This window comes from Arvicanthis niloticus, chromosome 11, assembly GCF_011762505.2.
Source record: "Arvicanthis niloticus isolate mArvNil1 chromosome 11, mArvNil1.pat.X, whole genome shotgun sequence".
NCBI lineage: Eukaryota > Metazoa > Chordata > Mammalia > Rodentia > Muridae > Arvicanthis > Arvicanthis niloticus.
This window is the reverse complement of record NC_047668.1, coordinates 50,009,611-50,021,976: the sequence shown is the minus strand read 5'-3', so window position 1 is coordinate 50,021,976 and position 12,366 is coordinate 50,009,611.

The following is a 12,366-nucleotide window of genomic DNA, read 5'->3' as shown; positions in this document are numbered from 1 at the left end:
CAAACCTCTCCATGTTCTTGATGGTCAGCTCTCTCCACCCTCGGATTTGTCTGTCCCAATGGTTTTGACATGAGTTTCTAGCTATCCTATGGGTGAAGTTATTTACAATGAGACTCCCTGACTGGTGTCTGGCTCTGTCAATGAGGTATCCTGTTCACTTAGAGAAGGACACCTTTCCCCATCAGAAGAGCAATATTTTAACCCTTATTCATTCCTTTATCCCTGCAAAGCTCCACAGTTTCATGGGGTGAACTGTGTTCGGGATACCCACCTTAAGGCATGGATGCATTGAAATCTGCATAGCCAGTGCAGACAAAAGTAACAGTTTTAATTCCAAATCCATGCAAACGGAGGTGGCATGAGGGAGCAGGGGACATGCTCACCCCTTGAGAGCCCTCAAAGGAAGACAGGATGGAGGTTCAGAGAGGGTTCTGGAACCGGACACATGGGTTTGAAATTCTGGTTCAACCGTTTTTTTTTCCAGCCATGTGAACTAGCTCCAAGCATGCCGCATGGCTGAGGCACCCTACTGACAGCTGGTGATCTTAGTAAATGGTGGGTGTTGTGACTGCACCGGGACAGCTCAAGGCTGGGATGTTGTCAGGGGCCCTGGGGTGGCTGTCTCCTCCTTTATGCTCATCCTCCATCTGTACTTCAGCTCCCCACCAGCTGGAGAGTGTGGTAGTTGATGAGATGCCACTCACATCTTCAGGGATTCTTCCAGGATGTGGTAGCCATGTCTCCTGGCAGCCAGGCCTGAATCTGATACTGAAGAAAGAATCTAGCCTCTTCCTTTATGCTTGGGATAAGGGACAAGGGACAGAGCCTACACTGTGACCCATGATTCCCAATGCAGAAGCAGGCTGGACCTCCCTTGTAGGTCCAGCCTAGCCATACCTGAGCCAGCATAGAACCTGTGGCATGTGGGTGTATCGTATCCTCTCAAGGAGGGGGAGCTTCATCAGCTACTGGTCTGTACCTTTTAAGATCCCAGGGCTGTATAAAATACATGTTGGTTGTTATATGTCTCTTGTTTAATGAGGTTATCCTTCCATGTTGCATGTACCACTCCTCTGAACCATATATATATATATATGGTTCAGAGGAGTGATATATATATATATATATATATACACACACATACATACATATATAACTGACACAGACCTTCCAGTTTGAAGACGCCAGATACGAAGCAGGGCATCCTACCAGGGAACTCTTCATTGCTTTGACCACAAATGGTCTCCACTTCGCAAAGGAGAACCCAAGTTTCCCTGAGATGTACCTTGTTGTAAAAGTTCAATATGAGACTGGTGACCCAGGCTCACCCTTGCCTCAAGCAGGGCTCTCACTACAGTGCTCAGCTGTTAAAAACATCATAATCTATGGCAGGCTCACAGAAACTGTGGGGCTGTATAGAGTGGAGGTCTAATTCCCATCCTTCAGATGGGGAAGAGGAAGCGTGTGTGGAAAGGGGAAAGTTCGTTCAAGGCTGCAAGGCTGCTCACTGTGGGGACAGAGGAGGAAATGCTGAGCAGAGCCCTACCTGCCACTGGCTTCCTTAGCCTTGCCTTTACAATCCCCATCCTTCCCTGTGTCAGACAGAAATCTAAATCTCAGGCTTGGGTACCCAGATAAACTCCGCCCCACCATCAGAGGATCTAAACTTAGCTTTCCACCTTTTTCAGCCTCCCGTTCCTCATTGGAAACCCAAGAATGGAGTGCTTTTCTTCAGGTCCAGCTGAGACTGTAAAAGAGACAGGCAAATGTGCTTTCCTGCTAATTGCTGCTCACCAGGATCTAGATCTCTGCAAGTGGGAGCTAGCATCATTTATATGCCTAGAACTCACGGACCCTAGACACACCCACCCTTCTGTGTTAGGGGCAAGGAGTAATGCAGAAGCAGGGTTTGGGGCTTAGACCCCATTCTACTTGCTGCCTGACTGGGAGCTCTTCAGAACCTCAATTTTCTTATCTAGGAAATACTGCAGACAGCTCTCATCTCATCATTAGGACTGTGGGGACATAAATTCAGGTAATGTTTGTAACTGCTGAGAGTCATTCGCTGTGGGCTCTTTGCAAGCACCCCATAAATGGTGGCAAATACCCACTCCGAGTCACCCAGTCACCAAGGGTACCTGGCCAGGTGGTGGGGATGTTCTTCTAGCTGCAGCTGCCCTGCCAAGCCTGAGGCTATTCCAAAGCACAGGAAAGAGTAGCCTCAAGGATGGCCCTGTGAGCCGCATCAGTTGGTCCATAATGGTAATGAGCCTTCCGAGGGATCGAACACCCAGGAAGGAGATGGAAGCTCTCCATTTCTTCCCCACCGGAGGCAGCTCTGTGCCCTTATACAAGTGGCATAGCTCATACAAGACCTGGGGCCATGTCCTGTTAGTAGAGGGACTATGGGCAGCACAAGCTCTGAGGGTCCTGGGCCAAAAATGTTAGCTCAGAGTTCTATAGGGAAGCTTACTTAGGAGATGGCTCTGGTCCTAAGGGAGATCTTCCCCTTTGCTGCTTGTCTGTATCCCATTCTTTCAGTACTGTCACTGAATTCTTCTAGGTCAGGGCCAAAGACCCATGGGTGAACAGAGAAGGAGCCCAGAGTCCCACGAACAAGGACCCACACGGAGGTCCAAAAGCAGTGTTGTAGGCAGAGCTTGCCTTTCAGCACGGGCTTAGAGAAGTCTTGCTAGAGGAAGGGGTATCTGAACTCCAAATCCTTGAGGAGCTGGCCAGATGGGGTGGGGACTTTTGGCAAGTGCTAGTTACACTTAGGAGCCACTCAGTGTACTGAGTTTGCATCAAGGATGGGAACATGGCAGAGGATGGGGCTGGAGGGACACCAGTGGCCAGGAATGGAGGTACAGAGAGGATGATGCTAAACTCCTGTTGACTTGTGAGAGCTGAGTGTGTGCCTGAGTTCAGAAAAACTTACCTTGGTGGTTCAAAACTGACCGTGGTGGTAATATTTACACTGAAGACATGGACAAGACTACAAGTCAAAGGTTGTATTTTTTTTTTTTTTTTAAAGGAAGACTGACAGTCTCCAGGGAATTTTAAATTAGGACAAGGGATAATGAGCTTTGTTTCTTAAAGGGATGTTCTGGTCTAGCTGCAGTGGAAAAGACAGGGGAAGGGGCTGAGATGACCTATCAAGAGGGTGCAAGGGCAGGGTGGGGGTGGTGGTGGAGGGGGAGGACAGACTTCTGGATGGTAACCTAACTCCTGCTGTGTGGGGGCTCAACTTGGGGGTGGGGCACAGGATTAGGCCCTCTCTCAGCCTTCCTTGGCTGGAGCCTGAGAATCTGCAATAAAACTCTTAATGAGAAACACCTGGGCTCTGCCCCCTAGCCAGGCCCTGGGATGGGAAGGGGATTAGAGGGCTGAAGAAAACGAGGATGGAGAGAGACCACGTCCTCACTCCATCCACACACTCACACATGCGTTAACTCTTGTCTCTCCCAGCTCTTTGCTCCTTGTCCTGGGTGGGAATGAGGAGTTGGGGAAAGGCACAAAGGCATAGCGTGGAACGGCTTAAAGGGGTTGTTATGGGGCAGCTTGGACCACAGCACCCTGTGTACATGTGGCCAGACTGTGTATGCTTTTGGTCCAGGTCACAGTGTTGGAACCATAACACAGTTAGGTCCTAGGCTTCTCCAGTCTCCTCCTCAGATATCTCTCTCCCTCCCTTTTCCTTCCCTCCCTCCACCCCACGTGTTTTCAGAATAACTTGTGAGAATGCAGGAGGGATTTGACAGCTGGTATCCTCTCCTGTCCCTTCTGCCCAGGACACATTGGAGAAGGAACCACTGAGGTCCCTAAGGAACACTTGGCTGATCCCAGAGCCCGTTGGGGTTTGGCTTAGTCTAGTCCTGGCCTTCAGCTCAGGACTGGCCCATGGGCCTTTAGATTCTGGAAGGGCCTGGATTACTGGCCCTCTGTCCTGTCTTCTAGAGGGATATTCGACAGTGAAGGGTCCAGCAGCCCAAAAGCAGCCTGGGACCTCAGGGACCTGTGGCTACTACTGTGGCAGTGGACAAATGGGTTTTTGAACTGAGGCTTTTTGTTTGTTTGCTTGTTTTGTTTTTGTTTTTCAAGACAGGGTTTCCCAGTGTAGTCCTAGCTGTCCTGGTACTTGTTCTGTGTAGAGCAGGCTGGTCTTGAACTCAGAGATCATCCTGCCTCTGCTTCCCGAGTGCTGAGATTAAAGGTATGCACTATCTATCACCACCCAGCTTGAGCTGAGTTTTGACTGGTGCTTGGGCACCTTCTGAGCATCCGAATTCTAATCAGGGATGGATGACCCCTAGCGATGGTTACAGGGTCTGTAGAAGCGTGTGATCTCTCTGTGCACATTGGAAACAGCACAGTGCCCCTTTTGGGTACATGGAGTTCTGCAGGCACAAGGTCTTCCTGTGACCAGGAAAGATGCCATTCCTTCAAGCAGCCAGGTGCAGCAACCAATCACATAGTCAGACACACGGTGGCCCAAGTGTGTCTCCAGGAGCCACAAGAGAGGGCTCCTTTTATACAAAGCAGTCCCCACTCATAGGACTTCGCTGCCCTTCCCCCACCCATGGACCACCCTCTTCCCCATTCTCAGTTAATAAACACCCCTTAAAAGGATGCTCAGGGCTTTGAGGGCTAGGATGGGTGTGGTAAAAACTAAAGTCCACAGCTTCAAGGGTTCTGAGCGGCATAGCCCCCTGCTGTCAACACTGCCACAGGCAGCTTCTAGCAAGGGCAGCCCTTGGAACCTTCTGGACACCATGTGGGGACAAAGGCCCAGGCATCTGGAGATGAAAGACACAGGGCCAGCTGCAGCCCCAGCCACCACCCAGGAGGCAGCAGAGTCGGATCTTCCTAGGGTTTTCCTTCAGGGCCATGTGGTCCCAGCCCACACCTCCTGCCCTGCAATAGACACATGGCTTCTGTAACATCCACAGATAGTCCTGAGAAGAGGGATTGGCTTTGCTCCTTGGGCTGTAAATGGGCATGCATATTCATGGAGATGGCAGAGTGGGACTCTAGAATCCATCCATGTTAGAGTTTACAAATCTAAAGGCTACACCATGAGAGGAGACTTCTCTGAGGCAAGAGAGACTCCCCACCCCCACCCCTTCATGTTTGTGGTCAGTATATGAAGCCATCCTTCCCCCTTTGCACCCATGACTGACTCATCAGCAGTTAGCTTGTGTGGGGAGAGGAGCAGCAAGCTGTGACTGGAAGCAGATGAGAACTTCTTTGGTGGGTCACGGGCTAACTCTGGGTCTTATGCTTACTCTAGAAGTTGTGCGAATGCTGGCAAGCCCATGTAAGCTGAGCTCCAGGCAGGAAGTCTGAGGGATCCCACCTTGGTTGGCTCTCTGAGGCTGTAAGCTATGAGACCTAAGGCAGGGTTGAGGGGCTGGAAGAGCTGAGTCCTTACCCAGCAGCAGCTGGATGTTCAGTTCCTAGCTTCCCTCTGGGATAGGACTCCCTGCCCTTAGCGATGCCATCATCCTTCTAGAAAGACATAGAAGGCCTCAGGGCATCGCCATGGACGAGCTGGTCTAGAGAGACGGCAAGATACCCCTGTCACTCCCAAGTGAAAGATTGCAAAGCTGAAGACATCAGATATGGAGTGTGGGCAGGGGGTGAACTGATGAGATGGTAGGGTTCCTATGAGAACTTCTCTGGATAGAGATGGTTGTACTGACTACATTAGCCACAACGTGGCTACAGCAGTACACTGTGGGCTCTGTGAGTCAGGCTCCATGTTGGGAAGCACATGCAGACTTCCAGTTCCCAGCTGGCTTTCCCAACATCCCCTCCCTCCCTGCTGCAGGGCTACTTCCTGTAACTCTTCCTGTTACTCTGTCTGCTGAGGCCTCCAGATGAGATGCCCATCTAGTTGGCCCTCCTGCCATCAATCTTCATTTTGGAGAGACAACTAGCTTAGTCTTCTCAGTGTTTCTTTCGTCCTGCATAGGAGAGGCTCTTCTGTCACCTGACAATCGACCCTACAGCTTTGCGCAGGAAAAGGGTGCCAGCGTCCTACGGAGCCCCTAGAGACGAACCCTGTGCCTTCTCTCAGCTCTCTTCCTTGTCTCTTCTGCAGTGACTACCCTCTGCTTTCCTGGTTCCTTTCTGATCAGCTGCCCTCTGTTTTCAAGCCTGTCAGCCTTCACAGGGAGGGCGTCCAGGAGGAGGTGTCCACTGAGCTGGATCCTGGAATGCTAGGAGGACCTGTGGAAATTTCAGATATTTCTAAGAAATAGAAACTGAAAGCAGCTTCTCTGCCCTCCACTATGACCTTCATATTTTTTTAGATTCTCTTCAGGCCTGTATTGTTTTAGGGTTTCCTCCAGGACTGGAATCTCCTGTCTTCCAGGGAAGCTCCTTAAACAAACAGGAAGGTAAACAACTCAAAAGATCTTCAGAAAGTTCCTGAAACCCATGAGATTCACTAGGCCCCTGCCTCCGGAGTAAGCAATAAAAGTCAAGAGTCCCTCTGGAGAAGAGCAGAGGCAAGCTGAAAATAATTTTCTCAGATAACTCAGCTAAGCTACCTGGAAGAAATTTAGGCCAACTGAGGCACCTGGAGAGGACACTCTCCAATCTGTTGAGCTGCCTGCAGGCTGTGCCTCGTGCTCCAGGATTCCAGCTTTGTGAGCTGTCGCTCGTGCTGGGGTGGGCTTTGGTGATTCAGCTGTCTTTGAGCAAGCCCTCAAGCAACCCCTCACCCATATTCCTGTATGTAACCCCAAGAGCACTCATGGGTCACCAGGTTGGACTTTGGTGGTATCAGTACTTTGGTCTGTCGTGGGTAGCCTATCTGGAGTGAGTCGATGTCTGTTGTGTCTCCCTAGGAAAAGTTTTGTCACACAGTAGCCTGGTTGGGAGTCAGTGACCCTAGTGGGAGGAAGTAAAGCCACACTCAAGGGTTTTGTCTGCCTGATTAGTCCCTGGGTCAAGGTAGCTACGTGGTGACTCATGCATTAGAACCCCAGAGAAAAGCAAATATATACACACAGAGAGAAGTTGGCAGGGCCTCTTCATAGCTTTATCATCCCACAACAGGAGTACAATATCTGGCTTTCATACCCACTTCTCGTGGGATATATTTTGCTGCATGCCCCCCTCCTCAGGTTGTCCCTGGAGATCCTGGTAACAGGTCTTCCCTATCCTGGGCTGTCATAGGACAACTGGGAATTACAGTGTGTGGCCAGTGCTTACAGCTGGGGCTTCTTCCACACACACTTAATAGCAGAAGCACTGGATGGCTCCAACCTGTGACAATTAAACCAAAAGGCCCCTCCCCCACCCTATCCATGAGACTGACAACTTCCTGGAAATAGGTTCAATGAAGGGATTGTGACACAGAACATTTGATGTGACCTGAGTACTTCCTGTTCAGATGACCCCCCTGACCTCCTTCTTAAAAGTGTTCCGGGTATGGCTAGGATGACCCTAAGTCAGGCTTGCCTGAGCAGAGTTACCCATACAGGTCTGGTCTACCCTGGGCCCTGGGATACAGTACTCCTATTTTCCTGATCTCTTTTGAACCGATGCTGTGTGTGCCTGGTAACCTGAGGGAAGTTACTGGGGAATCCCAACAGGAAGCAAATCTTCCCAGCAAAGGCTTCTGTGCCCATTTTCCCTCAGGGAACTGGGAAAACAGAAACTCCAAAGGGCTTCCAGCTGGAGCTGCTCTGGTATCCTGCACAGGGGTGGTTGGGGTCTCAGAAGGTTCCCCAGAAGCTCCTCAGGCCTTTACCATCATTCTCCTGAACAAGTGATGCCATAGTAGACAGTGTGGCCTCAACTCCGGCTCCACTACCTGTCCCCACAGCAATGAACCTCAAGAATTCTTGATGCTCCCGGTCAACACCACCCAGTCTGCTGAGTTGTCTATACCTTGAGTGACAAAGAGTCCATGAGGACTTTGCCCAACTTTAATTCAGTACTACGCTGGCAGTTCTGGTATAGTCTGAGCCCTACGCATGCTGTCTAAAGAGCTCACTGCCTACTTCTGTGTAAATGGGGAATTTTATGATGGGAAGACCCTACCTGTATGTCCTGCCTAGAATCTTACGGAAAGGGCTGCAGCAGACATAAAGGCACTCTGCCTTCTTGTATATAGATTAAGTCCCACCTTCCAGATGAAGAAGAGAATCTGGGCCACAGTACTTACTAACTAACATGCCCATGCTCTGCACTGAGAGGTGTGAGAAGAAGCCTTGCTCTGTATTAGATCTGGGATGCACTCTAAGAAGAAAGGCCTTCCTGGGATTTTTTTTTATATAATTATTTTTATTTTATGTGTATGAGTGTTTTGCCTGCATATATGTCTGTATACCATATGCGTGTCCAGGGCCCATGGCAGCTAAAAAAGGGGCATTAGATCCCCTAGAACAAGAGTTATCAACAGATGTCAGTTGCAATGTAGGTGCTGGGAATGGATCCTGAGTCCTCTACAAGAGCAGCAAGTCCAAGTGGTTTTGTAACCCCTGAGCCATCTCTCCAGCTTTCTTTCTGAGTTTTTCAAGGCCCTGGTATCGCCTGTGGACTTCATAGGTCCAGGGAGTTTCTTTTGCCTCAGTTCTTTTATTTCACACTCTGGTCCTCTTAAAGGCATGCTCACTGGACCTGGCCAACCTGTGGGTCAGCCTGAGTCCCCTGAGGCATTTGCTGTCTGCCTGTGAAGTAAAGGTTCTGGATCAGGCCTTGACCAGACAGTTGTGGATACCAGCCCCATAGACTGGGCCTAGAAGCGGGGTGAGGGAGAGGGCTGAAGGCCAGCCAGTCAACCTCACAAGAGATGTGGCAATCCTCTTGGGCCAACAGAGAAACACACTGTACAAACTACCACAGAAAATGTGAGATAAGCCACCAAGGACACACCTGGCTTAGCACCACTGGGGACAACAACGTGGTGGGTGAGAGAGAGCAGAGGGCCTTGGAAATGGGTCCCAGGATAGGGTAACACATGGTTGTGGTCAGAAGGGGCTATGAAAGGGCAGAGTGAAGTATGTTTGATTTCCTGGGAGAAGGTGAAGTGAAGAGTGACTCAGTTGAGAAATAGCCAGTTGAGTGCTTGTTTTTGGAAGGACAATGTCATCAGGAGGCAGTGCAATTATGAAGCCTGTAAAGAAAGATCTGGAGAGGCCTCAGGGATTTAACCCACCAGCCCTGACGTATGGTCTCAGCTCTCAGGCCACCCTGGAGAAAGGCTGTGTCTGACCCCTGCCTCTTAACAAGCATTTTAGGATGGGTCCCTCACAGGAAGACTTAAACAGGACCCCCAAAGGAAAGAGCTTTACTGGCTGGTGGGAATCTCCATTCATGTCATTGGCTGGCTGCTCTGGCTTTACTTAGATAACAGCCTCTCTGGGTTGGAATTTTCCTAAGCCTTTCATGGAGGTCCCAGCATGCCCTGTCTCTCCTAACCAGGCTCATGCACCTGGTCTTCTCCCTGCCTCTGAAAGGAAGAATAAAGGCCAGCGGTCAACTCACTGACCCCTCTGCTTGCATCACTTTTCCTGGAAGATGTGCGCATCTATTCACCCTTGCTCTAATGCTAGACCAAGGAAACGGTTCCAGCACAGTGAACCAATGGGTTTATCAAGGTTAACTTACAGAGACATGGATGAGGTGTTATAGGAGTGTGGGTAACCCCTAAACAGCTGTATCACCAAAAAGTACCACACTTCAATATGGATAATGACCTCAAAGCAGTACATTTGATGGCTATAGGTCTGTTACATGTTGCCTTTTGTGTGCTGAGATCTATTCCCTGCATTCTCTGAAGTTTTTATCATGAGGGGATATCGGACCTTGTCAAAAGCCCTTCTGCATCCATTGAGATGATCAAACGGTACACAGACATATATGCAGGAGAACAGAGGGGTCAATTGTCCAGCTCTCCAACTGCCAAGATCCTTGAGTGATAGATTCCCATCACACGTAGAGCCCAGACAGAGCTGATTAGGAAATGACTCTACCCTGCCTTTTTTTTTTTCTCCTTTTATGAATGTGGTTTACTTTATAGCATCAGATTACTGCTATATGTTAATTGTATAGTTCTCAGGCAAATGCTCCTACACCCCCCCCCACCTCCGTCTCAAAAATGCCCATCATGAATTAATCTGCTTCATAGGCTTTCTGTGAAGGTCATGTGATAAAATAACACACTCAAGGTAAGATTAGGTTGCCATTTAAGACCTTATGCCACCATGGCTCACATAGGCTTCTAGTGTACATGGTAGCAGGCATGTTCAATTCCCTCCATCCCAAGGCACAGCCCAATGAGGCACTGAATGGAAGAGAAAGGGGCTGCAGAAGGCAGAGGTGGGGACTGAGGCTATCCTTTGAGGAGAGGTAGCAAGAAGACCGTGGTCCTTCAAGTCTGGGTTGCAGGAGAATAAACATAAAACTGTGTTCCAAGTATTTCACAGAACTTGGGGTTCTCAAGGCTGGGCTGGTAAATCTGAGACAAAAACATGCCCCAACATTTTAGAATAGTCTTGGCTTTTTCTTTTCTCTTTTTAATTGTTGAGAAGCCATTGAAGACTCTTGGAGGGAATGCCCAGGAAAGCCTACATAATCCTTTATATCATTTTAGACTATGTATCAGGCCAGTGGGAAGTTCCTTTTACTGCTTATTGAGGAAGGGTCATGGAGCAGGAAGAAGCCCACAGCCCCATCTGTAACATCCCCATCTCTCCCACCTCCACAGAAAGCTATCATTCACGGCCCCCCTCCCCAGCACCAGCCCTCCCCCCCCAGCCTCCAAAACTGAGAAGCTTGGTCCTGAAATGACGCAGTTCATTTAGGACAAAGAACCTTAGTGCTTCCTTCAACAAACAAGAAGAGGCCCAGCCTCCAGGGAGGTGGAGTGGGCAGGTGTGGAGATGGCTGGAGGCTGTGGACTGGCTTGGCACGTATGAGCTCTGAGTTCACCACCTCCATGCAGCCCCTGGGAGTTGAAGTGCTGGGTGTGGGGTGCACATGTCTGGGACATGCACACACTTGCGTTTCCCTGTCATTGGGCCAGAGGTGAGACTCATGGAGAAGGCTTGGGGGTGGGGCGGGGAACAGAGGGGTCAATTGTCCAGCTCTTTACCCACCAAGGTCCTGAATGGGGAAGAGTGGGACTCAGCAGCCCCTACTTGTTCCAATCTAGTCTTGGGACTGATGCTCTATGGCTGAGGCAGCATGGAAAGTGGTCAGATGACATTGCTTATGGGACATCCCCAGCTAGGCTGAAACCACAGCACAAGAAGCCTGGCAGAAATGTCTAAAGGCTACAGAGGGGTGCTGGCATAGCAAAGACTGGAGTTGTCACACCTAGCCTGACTGTCTTTTATCCCTCTTGGGACTGATTGCCCAGCTTCTAGGAGCCTCCTGGCCCTGCTCTATTGAGTCCCTGGAGCCGGGCAGGCGGGTGTGGCAGCCATTGTGTAAGGGTGAGCTCACCCACTGTTCCGCCCCAGCCTGCACCAGCCTGCCCGCTGCTGGTTAATCATTGTTCAGACACCATGGCTGGCATGCGGACTGCAGAGAAAGACATGACAGGGCAAGGTTGCCTCTGCCAGGTTTTAGCAAAGCTTTCCCACCCAGCAGACCTGAGTGGGGCTGTTCCCCTGGACTACTCCATAGAGGACACTCTGCAGTGGAGCTGAGACCGCTTCTTTTATTTCCTTAGTAGACCTTAGGTAAATAATCCCATTGGATGCAAGAACATGCCTTTAGCATTTCCTCTGGGGCAGTAAACAATGCAATTTAGTTGCAAAGTTAGGACAGACAGCAATGCCCAAAGGTCTTAAACCCTAGCTCTCCCTGCCCGTATACTAGGTGACCTTAGTCAGGCTTCATAGTCTTTCTGTGCTTTGGTTTCCTGGGCTATGAAAAGGTGCTATTGGTGGTGACACTGCTGTCCTCTTAGGACTGTTGTGAGGGTTAGGACAACCATAAAGTGCCTACTGTACCAATAACTAGAAAGACCAGTGTCTTGAATTAAGTCTAAAACACTCATTGCTAGGCTCAGTTAGTTCTCCAAAGGGAGGTGAGTGGCCACCAGGGGTGGGCTGGCCTGTTTGTATGCACTGTCTAAGCATCCTTCAACACCCTCTTGAGAACTGGATACAGCTCTCCCAAGTTCTCTGGATGAGAACACTCAGGATTCCAGGGTGTGGGGGATGTGCGAGCGTGAAGCGCCTGCCCAAGGTCACGCAGTATAAGCTACGAAGGTGAATTTTAACCCTACGTGTGTCTGTGCTCGAGTCTCATTTTCTCACTATCACCCAGCATTGCCAGGTTTGCAGATCAAAGATGCAAATCTGGACTTGTCCAGCCATTAAATTCTGCCCACACTCACTG